Consider the following 11,079-nt stretch of genomic DNA (forward strand, 5'->3'; position numbering starts at 1 on the left):
TATTATTATGCCTGAGGATACGATAAAATAGAACGGAATCGAATTTCGGACTTCCTAAGCGGATTTCTCGAGGAAACGGAAGCTTAACAGAAGCGGAAAAAATCGCAAATTAGAGGGTCTTAGAGAAGTAATTCGGCCTAAAATCTCGTCAGCTCATTGCGGAAGTAACGAGTCTCGTTCGTTTGCCTGATTACAATCAAATTAGGCTACAATTTTGTCCAAATCGGCAGTGCCCGAGCTACGTTTGATTCACATGTCTTATCTGCTCTCGATCGCGATTCAGACGATTTGAGCCGAAATCGTCTGTCAACAAGTAATCAAAAATTGAAAAACCGAAAGGGGTGCAACACGAGGACTTTCCAGGGGTTCACCCATCATAGTACTCTGCTCTCGCCCAAGCACGCTTAACTTCGAAGTTCTGATAGGAACCGGTGCATAAGTGCAGGTATGATCACACCCGACATTGAGTGGGATGTTTATTCTTATATCCCTCGACGATACGAGGTGGAGGCGGGCGGCGATGGGACAACACGCGGCCTGCTCCTCGCCCAATCAGAACCATGAAGTTAAGCGTTCTGGCGCGATGGCAGAGCTAGGATAGGTGACCTCCCTGGGAAGTCCTCGTGTCGAACCCTTTACGTAAATTATGGATAAACAATCGAATAATTGTTTTTTAATGAGTTTAACCATCTCCGCCGTAATATGCGTCACACCCTTCCGACAAGAACCTGCTCAAGCAACAAAAATCGCTAATGTTCCCCGAAAAATAGAAAAAAAAATATGAAGATAAACTAGCGAATGGTTAAGCTATTATTTATGCCTGGGATACGATTAAAATGGAACTGGAATCGAATTTCGGACATTTCTAAGCGGATTTCTTGAGAAAACGGAAGCTTAACAGAAGCGGAACATCACAAATTAGAGGGTCTTAGAGAAAGAATTCGGCTTAAAATCTCGCCAGCTCATTGTGGAGTAATGTGTCACGTTCGTTTGCCCGTTTACAATCAAATTAGCTACAATTTTGTTCAAATCCGGCAGTGCCCGACGTTGATTTCACATGACTTATCTGGTCCCGATCGAGATTCAGATGATTTGAGCCGAAAATCGTCTGTCAACAAGTAATCAAAAATAGAAAACACGAAAAGGGGTGCAACACGAGGACTTCCAAGAGGGTCACCCATCCTAGTACTGCTCCGCCCAAGCGCGCTTAACTTCGGAGTTCTGATGGGATCCGGTGCATTAGTGCTGGTATGATCACACCGTCATTGAGTGGGATGTTTATTCTTATATCCCTCGAGTACTTGTGGAGCGGGCGGCGATGGACAAAACGCGGCACTGCTCTCGCCCAATCAGAACCATGAAGTAAGCGTTCTGGCCCGATGGCAGAGCTAGGATGGGTGACCTCCCTGGGAAGTCCATGTGTCGCGACCGTTTACGTAAATTATGGATAAAACAGTCGAAATAATTGTTTTTAATGAGTTAACCGTCTCAGGAATAATATGCGTCATACCCTTCCGCACAGAACCTGCTCAAGACAACAAAAATCGCTAAATGTTCCCAGAAAATAGAAAAAAAAAATAAGAAGAAGAAAATAGCAAATGTAAAGCTATTATTATGCCTGAATATGATAAATGGAATCGGACTCGAATTTAGAACTTCCTAAGCGGATTTCTCGAGGAAATGGAAGCTTAACAGAACGGAAATCGTAAATTAGAGGGTCTTAGAGAAGGAATTCGTCTAAGTACTGCTCTCGCCCAAGCATGCTTAACTTCGGAGTTCTTATGGGATCCGGTGCATTAGTGCTGGTATGATCGCACCTGACATTGAGTGGGATGTTTATTCTTATATCCCCGAGTACGTGCGGCGCGGGCGGCGATGGACAACACGCGGCACTGCTCTCGCCCAATCAAACCATGAAGTTAAGCGATCTGGCGCGATGGCAGAGCTAAGATGGGTGACCTCCCTGGGAATCCTCGTTTCGCGACCATTTACGTAAATTATGGATAAAACATATGAAATAATTGTTTTTAATGAGTTAAACGTCCCCGGAGTAATATGCGTCATACCCTTCCGCACAGAACCTGCTCAAGACAATAAAAATCGGTAAATGTTCCCAGAAAAGAAAAAAATAAGAAGAAGAAAATAGCGAATGGAAGCTATTATTATGCATGAGATACGATAAAATGGAATCGGAATCGAATTTCGGACTTCCTAAGCGGATTTCTCGAGGAAATGGAAGCTTAACAGAAGCGGAAAATCGCAAATTAGAGGGTCTTGGAGAAGGAATTTGGCTAAAATCTCGCCAGCTCATTGCGGAGTAATGAGTCTCGTTCGTTTGCCCGTTTACAATCAATTGGGCTACTATTTTGTCCAAATTCGGCAGTGCCCGAGCTACGTTAATTTATGTCTTATCTGGTCACGATCGAGATTCAGATGATTTGAGACGAAAATCGTCTGTCAACAAGTAATAAAAAATAGAAAACACGAAAAGTAGTGCAACACAAGGACTCCCAAGGGGGTCACCCATCCTAGTACTGCTCTTCGACCAAGCACGCTTAACTTCGGAGTTCTGATGGGATCCGGTGCATTAGTGCTGGTATGATCGCACCCGACATTGAGTGGGATGTTTATTCTTATATCCCTCGATTACGTGTCGAGCGGGCGGCGATGGACAACACACGGCACTGCTCTCGCCCAATCAGAACCATGAAGTTAAGCGTTCTGGCGCGATGGCAGAGCTAGGATGGGTGACCTCACTGTGAACTCCTCGTGTCTCGACTGTTTACGTAAATTATAGCTAAAACTGTCGAAATAATTGTTTTTAATGAGTCAACCGTCTCTGGTGTAATCTGCGTCATACCCTTCCGCACAAAACCGGCTCACGACAAAAAAAATCGCTAAATGTTCCCAGGAAATAGAAAAGAAAAATAAGAAGAAGAAAATAGCGAATGTAAAGCTATTATTCTGCCTGGGATACGATATAAATAGAACCGGAATCGAATTTCGGACTTCCTAAACGGATTTTTCGAGGAAACGGAAGCTTAACAGAAGCGTAAAATCGCAAATTAGAGGGTCTTGGAGAAGGAATTCGGCTAAATTCTCGCCAGCTCATTGCGGAGTAATGAGTCTCGTTTGTTTGCCCTTTACAATCAAATTAGGCTACATTTTCCAAATCCGGCAGTGCTCGAGCTACGTTGATTTCACATGTCTTATCTGGTCCCGATCGAGATTCAGATGATTTGAGTCGAAAATCGTCTGTCAACAAGTAATCTAAAATAGAAAAACACGAAAAGTGGTGCAACACGAGGACTTCCCAAGGGGTCACCCATCCTAGTACTGTTCTCGCCCAAGCACGCTTAACTTCGGAGTTCTGATGGGATCCGTGCATTAGTGCTGGTATGATCGCACCACATTGAGTGTGATGTTTATTCTTATATCCCTCGAGTACGTGTGGCGCGGACAGAACCATGAAGTTAAGCATTCTGGCGCGATGGCAAAGCTAGGATAGGTGACCTCCCTGGGAAGTACTCGTGTCGCGATCATTTCCGTAAACTATGGATAAAACAGTCGAAATAATTGTTTTTAATGAGTTAACCGTCTTCGGAGTAATATGCGTCATACCCTTCTGCACAGACCTTTCTCAAGACAATAAAAATAGCAAAATGTTCCCAGAAAATAGAAAAAAAAAAAGAAGAAGAAAATAGCGAATGTAAGCTATTATTATGACTGGGAATACGATAAAATGGCACCGGAATCGAATTTCGGACTTCCTAAACGGATTTCTCGAGGAAACAGAAGCTTAACAGAAGCGGAAAATCGCAAATTAAAGGGGCTTAGAGAAGGAATTCGGATAAAATCTCGCCAGCTCATTGCGGAGTAATGAGTCTCGTTCGTTTTCCCCCGTTTACAATCGAATTAGCCTACAATTTTGTCCAAATCCGGCAGTGCCCGAGCTACGTTTATTTCACATGTCTTATCTTGTCCTGATCCAGATTCAGATGATTTGAGCCGAAAATCGTTTGTCACAAGTAATCAAAAGTAGAAAAACACGAAAAGTGTGCAAACACGAGGACTTCCCGAGGGGTCCCCATCCTAGTAGTGCTCTCGGCCAAGCACGCTTAACTTCGGAGTTCTGACGGGATTCGGTGCATTAATGATGGTATGATCGCACCCGACATTGAGTGGGATGTTTATTCTTATATCCTTTGAGTACGTGTGGAGCGGGCGGCGATGGACAACACGCGGCACTGCTCTCGCCCATTCAGAACCATGAAGTTAAGCGTTCTGGCGCGATGGCAGAGCTAGGATGGGTGACCTCCCTGTGAAGTCCTCGTGTCTCGACCGTTTACGTAAATTATAGCTAAACTGTCGAAATAATTGTTTTTAATGAGTTAACCGTCTCTAGAGTAATCTGCTTCATACCCTTCCGTACAGAACCGGCTCACGATAACAAAAATCGCTAAATGTTCCCAGAAAATAGAAAAAATAAGAAGAAGAAAATAGCGAATGTAAAGCTATTATTATGCTTGGGATACGATAAAATGGAACCGGAATCGAATTTCGGTCTTCCTAAACGGATTTCTCGAGGAAACGGAAGCTTAACGGAAGCGAAAATCGCAAATTAGAGGGTCTTAGAGAAGGAATTCGACTAAAATCTCTCCAGCTCATTGCGGAGTAATGAGTCTCGTTCATTTGCCCGTTTACAATCCAATTAGGCTAAAATTTTGTCCAAATCCGGCAGTGCCCAGCTACGTTGATTTCACATGTCTTATCTGGTCCGATCGTGGTTCAGATGCTTTGAGCCGAAAATCGTCTGTCAACAAGTATAAAAAATAGAAAAAAAAGAAAAAGGTTGCAACACGAGGACTTCCCAAGGGGTCACCCATCCTAGTACTGCTCTCGCCCAAGCACGTTTACTTCGGAGTTCTAATGGGATCTGGTGCATTAGTGCTGGTATGATCGCACCCAACATTGATTGGGATGTTTATTCTTATATCCCTCGAGTACGTGTGGCGCGAGCGGCGATGGACAACATGCGGAACTGCTCTCGCCCAATCAGAACCATGAAGTTAAGCGTTCTGGCGCGATGGCAGAGTTAGAACGCTTAACTTCCGGTGTAATCTTCGTCATATCCTTCCGCACAGAACCGGCTCACGACAAAAAAAATCGCAAAATGTTCCTAGAAAATAGAAAAAAATAAGAAGAATAATACGAATGTAAAGCTAATATTTTGCCTGGGTTACGATAAATTGAACCGGAATTGAATTTCGGACTTCCTAAACAGATTTCTCGAGGAAAGGAAGCTTAACAGAAGCGGAAAACCGCAAATTAGAGGGTCTTAGAGAAGGAATTCGGATAAAATCTCGCCAGCTCATTGCGGAGTAATGAGTCTCGTTCGTTTTCATGTTTACAATCGAATTAGCCTACAATTTTGTCCAAATCCGGCAGTGCCCGAGCTACGTTGATTTCACATGTCTTATTGGTCCTGATCCAGATTCAGATGATTTGAGCCGAAAATCGTTTGTCAACAAGTAATCAAAAGTAGAAAAACACGAAAAGGGTGCACACGAGGACTTCCCGGGGGTCACCCATCCTAGTATGCTCTCTCTCCCAAGCACGCTTAACTTCGGAGTTTTGATGGGATCCGATGCATTAGTGCTGGTATGATCGCACCAACATTGAGTGGGATGTTTATTCTTATATCCCTCGAGTACGTGTGGCTCGGGGGCGATGGACAACAAATAAATCCTTATATTATTTCGAAAATTCTGATTCAGCCCTTTAACGTTCGTAAATTGCCCTTAGGTCCCCAATCTTTCGAAATATTGCATTTTGGTCCCTTAAATTTCGATACTTGCATGTTGATTTTATACGACGGGACGTAAATTTTATCGGTGTGGGTTTTTTCAATAAAAAATACGAACTTTTTGGCAAATCGGCTATTTATTCCCAAACTATTTTTACCAAAACTTTACTAATATTTTATTTAATTCTAATTAAAGACTAATGGGCTAATTAGGGGCTTAATAGGCCTAAAGCCTTGTTAGTGTTTAATTAAGTATATAATATGTAAACCTTTCCCATAACCCAACGATTCTTTCAAAAGCACACGGCCACTCTTCTGAAATACCTAGATTACACGGCCTACACATGCTTAAAAATTGAGGCAAACTTTCGAGCATTGCCAAAGGAAAGTCTTAGCCAAGGTTCTTGCTCCGTTCTTCTTCATCGTCAATGATTTTTCGTGCGTAAATTACGCATAGGCACACCTATTCTTCCCTTAAAACCATTATGAAATCATATTATATTTTTATGCATGAAAATTTTGGGAAACAAGTGACACTTTGAATTATTTTCGTTTTTATGCAATCCATGAAATTCCAAGCATGATTTTGATTCAAACTTTTGTTGTTTACATGTATATACGGGCTGCCATGATATAGGTTATGTTTAGGCACGATTTTGCACGGGATTTAGAGTCCTAGATATCACCTTAACACCACACATGCAATAGAACACAAGCTGTGCAACAACTTGCTGTCATGGAGCAAAGGGGTTCAGTGTTATGGTTGCAGGGTCTAGGGCTTGGTTGGCTAGTTCAGGGGTTAGCCAAGGTCGTGGGTGAGTTAGGGAGAGAGTCCTAGCCATGCTAGGACTCGCGATCAAGGGCTGGGAAGGAGTCCTAGCAAGCTATGACTCCCACCCGAGAATCAAGGGGAATTGCGTGCTGGGTTCTGGGCTTGTTGCAGGCTGGTGGGCGTGGTCCTGGGGCCTGGGTCCTTAGGGGGTGCACAACAGGTGGGTTCGGTGGCTGGGTTTGTTGGTAGGGGCAGGGAAGCTTGATCAAGAGTCCTTGTCCAACAAGGATTCTCGGCCAGCTTATGGTAGAGGAGTATGGGGCTCGTTTTTTTCGTTTTGGGTGTTTTCCGTGGGATCTTTGGGTCCAGTAGGTACTTTAGGACGTTGGTCAAGTTTTGGATCAACATGGTTCGGGGTAACTCGTGAAAATCAAGAGATGGCTCGGGGTCGATGATTTTGGGTCATTAGGGTTTTTAAAACTTGGGAAATTGAAAAATATTCACGGGGTCGAGTCGTGGTTCATAAGGCTAAAATATATAAAAGACTAAATTCTCAACTGGTACCAACACTTAGAAATCTAGGTACTTAAGTCTGGAGGTCCTGGGTTCAAGTGTTGGGGAAGGCGAAAGAAACCACTTACCAGGGTGAGATATTCTATGAGTGACGGTGCATGGGCATGGGCCGATGCCCATGTTGGACCATCCTAACGACCCATGACCAGTATGGTGCGTGGGTATGGGCCGAGGCCTTTGTTAGTTCAGCCTAATGGCCCATGACCGTTACAAAAAAAGGCGCCTTTTTTTGTAACGATCACGGGCCATTAGGCTGAACCAACAAAGGCCTCGGCCCATGCTGGACCATCCTAACGATCCATGACCAGGGAAGTCCTCGTGTCGCGACCGTTTACGTAAATTATGGATAAAACTGTCGAAATAATTGTTTTTAATGAGTTAACGTCTCCGGAGTAATCTGCGTCATACCCTTCCGTACAGAACCGGCACACGACAACAAAATCGCTAAATGTTCCCAGAAAATAGAAAAAAAAATCGGAAAAAAAATAGCGAATGTAAATTTATTATGCCTGGGATACGATAAAATGGAACCGAAATCAAATTTCGGACTTCCTAAGCGGATTTCTCGAGGAGACGGAAGCTTAACAGAAGCGGAAAATCGCAAATTAAGGGTATTAGAGAGAATTCGGATAAAATCTCGCCAGCTCATTGCGGAGTAACGAGTCTCGTTCGTTTACCCGATTACAATCAAATTAGGCTACAATTTTATCCAAATCCGGCAGTGCCCGAGCTACGTTGATTTCACATGTCTTATCTGCTCTCGATCGTGATTCAACGATTTGAGTTGAAAATTGTCTGCCAAAAAGTAATCAAAAATAGAAAAACACGAAAAGGAGGACTTCCCAAGGGGTCACCTATCCTAGTACTGATCTCGCCCAAGCACGCTTAACTTCGGAGTTCTGATGGAATCCGGTGCATTAGTGCTGGTATGATCGCACCCGACATTCAATGAGATGTTTATTCTTATATCCCTCGAGTACGTGTGGAGCGGGTGGCGATTGACAACACGCAGCACTGCTCTCGCCCAATCGGAACCATGAAGTGAAGCGTTCTGGCGCGATGGGAGCTAGGATGGGTGACTTCCCTGGGAAGTCCTCGTGTCGCGACCCTTTACGTAAATTATGGATAAAACAAATGAATAATTGTTTTTAGAGTTAACCGTATCCGGCGTAATCTGCGTCATATCCTTCCGCACAGAACCGCTCACGACAACAAAAATCGCTAAATGTTCCCAGAAAATGGAAAAAAAAAAGAAGAAGAAATAGCGAATGTAAAGCTATATATGCCTGTGATACGATAAAATGGACCGGAATCGAATTTGGACTTCCTAAGCGATTTCTCGAGGAACGGAAGCTTAACAGAAGCGGAAAATCGCAAATAGAGGGTTTTAAAGAAGGAATTCGGCTAAAATCTCGCCAGCTCATTGCAGAGCAATGAGTCTCGTTCGTTTGCCCGTTTACAATCAAATTAGGCTTCAATTTTTCCAAATCCGGCAGTGCCCGAGCTACGTTGATTTCACATGTCTTATCTGCTCTCGATCGTGATTCAGACGATTTGAGTTGAAAATCGTCTGCCAAAAGTAATCAAAATAGAAAAACACGAAAAGAAGACTTCCCAGGGGGTCACCTATCCTAGTACTGCTCTCGCCCAAGCACCTTAACTTCGGGTTCTGATGGAATCCGGTGCATTAGTGCTGGTATGATCGCACCCGACATTCAATGAGATGTTTATTCTTATATCCCTCGAGTACGTGTGGAGGGGCGGCGATAGATAATACGCAGTACGGCTCTCGCCCAATCAGAACCATGAAGTTAAGCGTTCTGGCGCGATGGCAGAGCTAGGATAGGTGACCTCCCTGGGAAGTCCTCGTGTCGCAACCCTTTACGTAAATTATGGATAAAACAATCAAAATAATTTTTTTTAATGAGTTAACCATCTCCGCCGTAATATGCGTCACACCCTTCCGCACAGAACCTGCTCAAGACAACAAAAATCGCTAAATGTTCCCAGAAAATAGAAAAAAAATGAGGATAAAATAGCGAATGTTAAGCTATTATTATGCCTGGGATACGATAAATGGAACTGGAATCGAATTTCGGACATTCTAAGCGGATTTCTTGAGAAAACGGAAGCTTAACAGAAGCGGAAAATCACAAATTAGAGGGTCATAGAGAAAGAATTCGGCTAAAATCTCGCCAGCTCATTGCGAGTAATGAGTCTCGTTCGTTTGCCCTTTACAATCAAATTAGCCTAGAATTTTGTCCAAATCCGGCAGTGCCTGAGCGACGTTGATTTCACATGTCTTATCTGCTATCGATCGCGATTCAGATTTGAGCCGAAAATCGTCTGTCAACAAGTAATCAAAATTGAAAAACACGAAAGAGGTGCACGAGGACTTTCCAGGGGTTCACCCATCATAGTGCTGCTCTCGCCCAAGCACGCTTAACTCGGAGTTCTGATAGGAACCGGTGCATAAGTGCAGGTATGATCACACCCGACATTGAGTGGGATGTTTAATCTTATATCCCTCGAGTACGAGTGGAGCGGGCGGCGATGGACAACCGCACTGCTCTCGCCCAATCAGAACCATGAAGTTAAGCGTTCTGGCGCGATGGCAGAGCTAGGATAGGTGACCCCTGGGAAGTCCTCGTGTCGCGACCCTTTACGTAAATATGGATAAAACAATCGAAATAATTGTTTTTAATGAGTTAACCGTCTCCGCGGAATATGCGTCACACCCTTCCGCACAGAACCTGCTCAAGACAACAAAAATCGCAAATGTTCCCAGAAAATAGAAAAAAATATGAAGATAAATAGCGAATGTTAACTATATTATGCCTGAGATACGATAAAATGGAACCAGAATCGAATTTCGGACATTCTAAGCGGATTTCTTGAGAAAACGGAAGCTTAACAGAAGCGGAAAATCGCAAATTAGAGGGTCATGGAGAAAGAATTCGGCTAAAATCTCATCAGCTCATTGCGGAGTAATGAGTCTTGTTCGTTTGCCCGTTTACAATCAAATTAGGCTACAATTTTGTCCAACTCCGGAAGTGCCCGAGCTACGTTGATTCCACATGTCTTATCTAGTCCCGATCGAGATTCAGATTATTTGAGCCGAAAATTGTCTGTCAACAAGTAATCAAAAATTGAAAAACACGAAAATGGGTGCAACACGAGGACTTCCCAGGGGTCACCCATCCTAGTACTGATCTCGCCTAAGCATGCTTAACTTCGGAGTTCTGATGGGATTCGGTGCATTAGTTCTAGTATGATCGCACCCGACATTGAGTGGGATGTTTATTCTTATATCCCTCGAGTACGTGTGGCGCGGACGGCTATGGACAAAACGCGGCACTGCTCTCGCCCAATCAGAACCATGAAGTTAAGCGTTCTAGCGCGATGGAAGAGCTAGGTTGGGTGACCTCCCTGGGAAGTCCTCGTGTCGCGACCGTTTACGTCAATTATAGATAAAACAGTCGAAATAATTGTTTTTAATGAGTTAACCGTCTTCAGAGTAATCTGCGTTATACCCTTCCGCACAGTACCGGCTCACGACAACAAAAATCGCTAAATGTTCCCAGAAAATAGAAAAAAAAATAAGAATAAGAAAATAGCGAATGTATAAGCCATTATTATGCCTGAGATACGATAAAATGGAACCAGAATCGAATTTCAAACTTCCTTAGCGGATTTCTCGAGGAAACGGAATCTTAACAGAAGCGAAAAATCTCAAATTAGAGTGTCTTAGAGAAGAAATTCGGGTGAAATCTTGTCAAATCATCGCGGAGTAATGAGTCTCGTTCGTTCGCCCGTTTACAATCAAATTAGGCTACAATTTTGTTCAAATCTGGCAGTGCCCGAGCTACGTTAATTTCACATGTCTTATCTGGTCCTGATCGAGATTCAGATGATTTGAGCCAAAAAT

At 43.5% G+C, this 11,079-nt stretch overlaps 5 non-coding genes and 6 pseudogenes across 5 annotated transcripts; all 11 read right to left on the reverse strand.

The window, feature by feature from the left end:
- Positions 1–338: 338 nt before the first annotated feature.
- Positions 339–459, reverse strand: LOC142535256 (5S ribosomal RNA; annotated as a pseudogene).
- A 685-nt stretch (positions 460–1,144) lies between these two features.
- On the reverse strand, positions 1,145–1,262 carry LOC142535244 (5S ribosomal RNA). The gene has a single exon (XR_012817445.1). It is a non-coding gene; the product is annotated as a 5S ribosomal RNA (ribosomal RNA).
- A 1,228-nt stretch (positions 1,263–2,490) lies between these two features.
- LOC142535250 (5S ribosomal RNA) lies at positions 2,491–2,610 on the reverse strand. The gene has a single exon (XR_012817451.1). It is a non-coding gene; the product is annotated as a 5S ribosomal RNA (ribosomal RNA).
- Positions 2,611–3,292: 682 nt separating this feature from the next.
- Positions 3,293–3,410, reverse strand: LOC142535254 (5S ribosomal RNA). The gene has a single exon (XR_012817454.1). It is a non-coding gene; the product is annotated as a 5S ribosomal RNA (ribosomal RNA).
- Positions 3,411–4,054: 644 nt separating this feature from the next.
- Positions 4,055–4,173, reverse strand: LOC142535259 (5S ribosomal RNA; annotated as a pseudogene).
- A 676-nt stretch (positions 4,174–4,849) lies between these two features.
- LOC142535243 (5S ribosomal RNA) lies at positions 4,850–4,967 on the reverse strand. The gene has a single exon (XR_012817444.1). It is a non-coding gene; the product is annotated as a 5S ribosomal RNA (ribosomal RNA).
- Positions 4,968–5,557: 590 nt separating this feature from the next.
- LOC142535260 (5S ribosomal RNA) lies at positions 5,558–5,675 on the reverse strand (annotated as a pseudogene).
- A 2,296-nt stretch (positions 5,676–7,971) lies between these two features.
- LOC142535255 (5S ribosomal RNA) lies at positions 7,972–8,091 on the reverse strand (annotated as a pseudogene).
- Positions 8,092–8,744: 653 nt separating this feature from the next.
- On the reverse strand, positions 8,745–8,861 carry LOC142535261 (5S ribosomal RNA; annotated as a pseudogene).
- Positions 8,862–9,532: 671 nt separating this feature from the next.
- Positions 9,533–9,647, reverse strand: LOC142535262 (5S ribosomal RNA; annotated as a pseudogene).
- A 669-nt stretch (positions 9,648–10,316) lies between these two features.
- LOC142535248 (5S ribosomal RNA) lies at positions 10,317–10,434 on the reverse strand. Its single transcript, XR_012817449.1, has one exon. It is a non-coding gene; the product is annotated as a 5S ribosomal RNA (ribosomal RNA).
- Between the last annotated feature and the right edge of the window lie 645 nt (positions 10,435–11,079).

This window comes from Primulina tabacum, unplaced genomic scaffold (genome assembly GCF_025594145.1).
Source record: "Primulina tabacum isolate GXHZ01 unplaced genomic scaffold, ASM2559414v2 Contig903, whole genome shotgun sequence".
In the NCBI taxonomy this organism is placed as follows: Eukaryota; Viridiplantae; Streptophyta; class Magnoliopsida; order Lamiales; family Gesneriaceae; genus Primulina; species Primulina tabacum.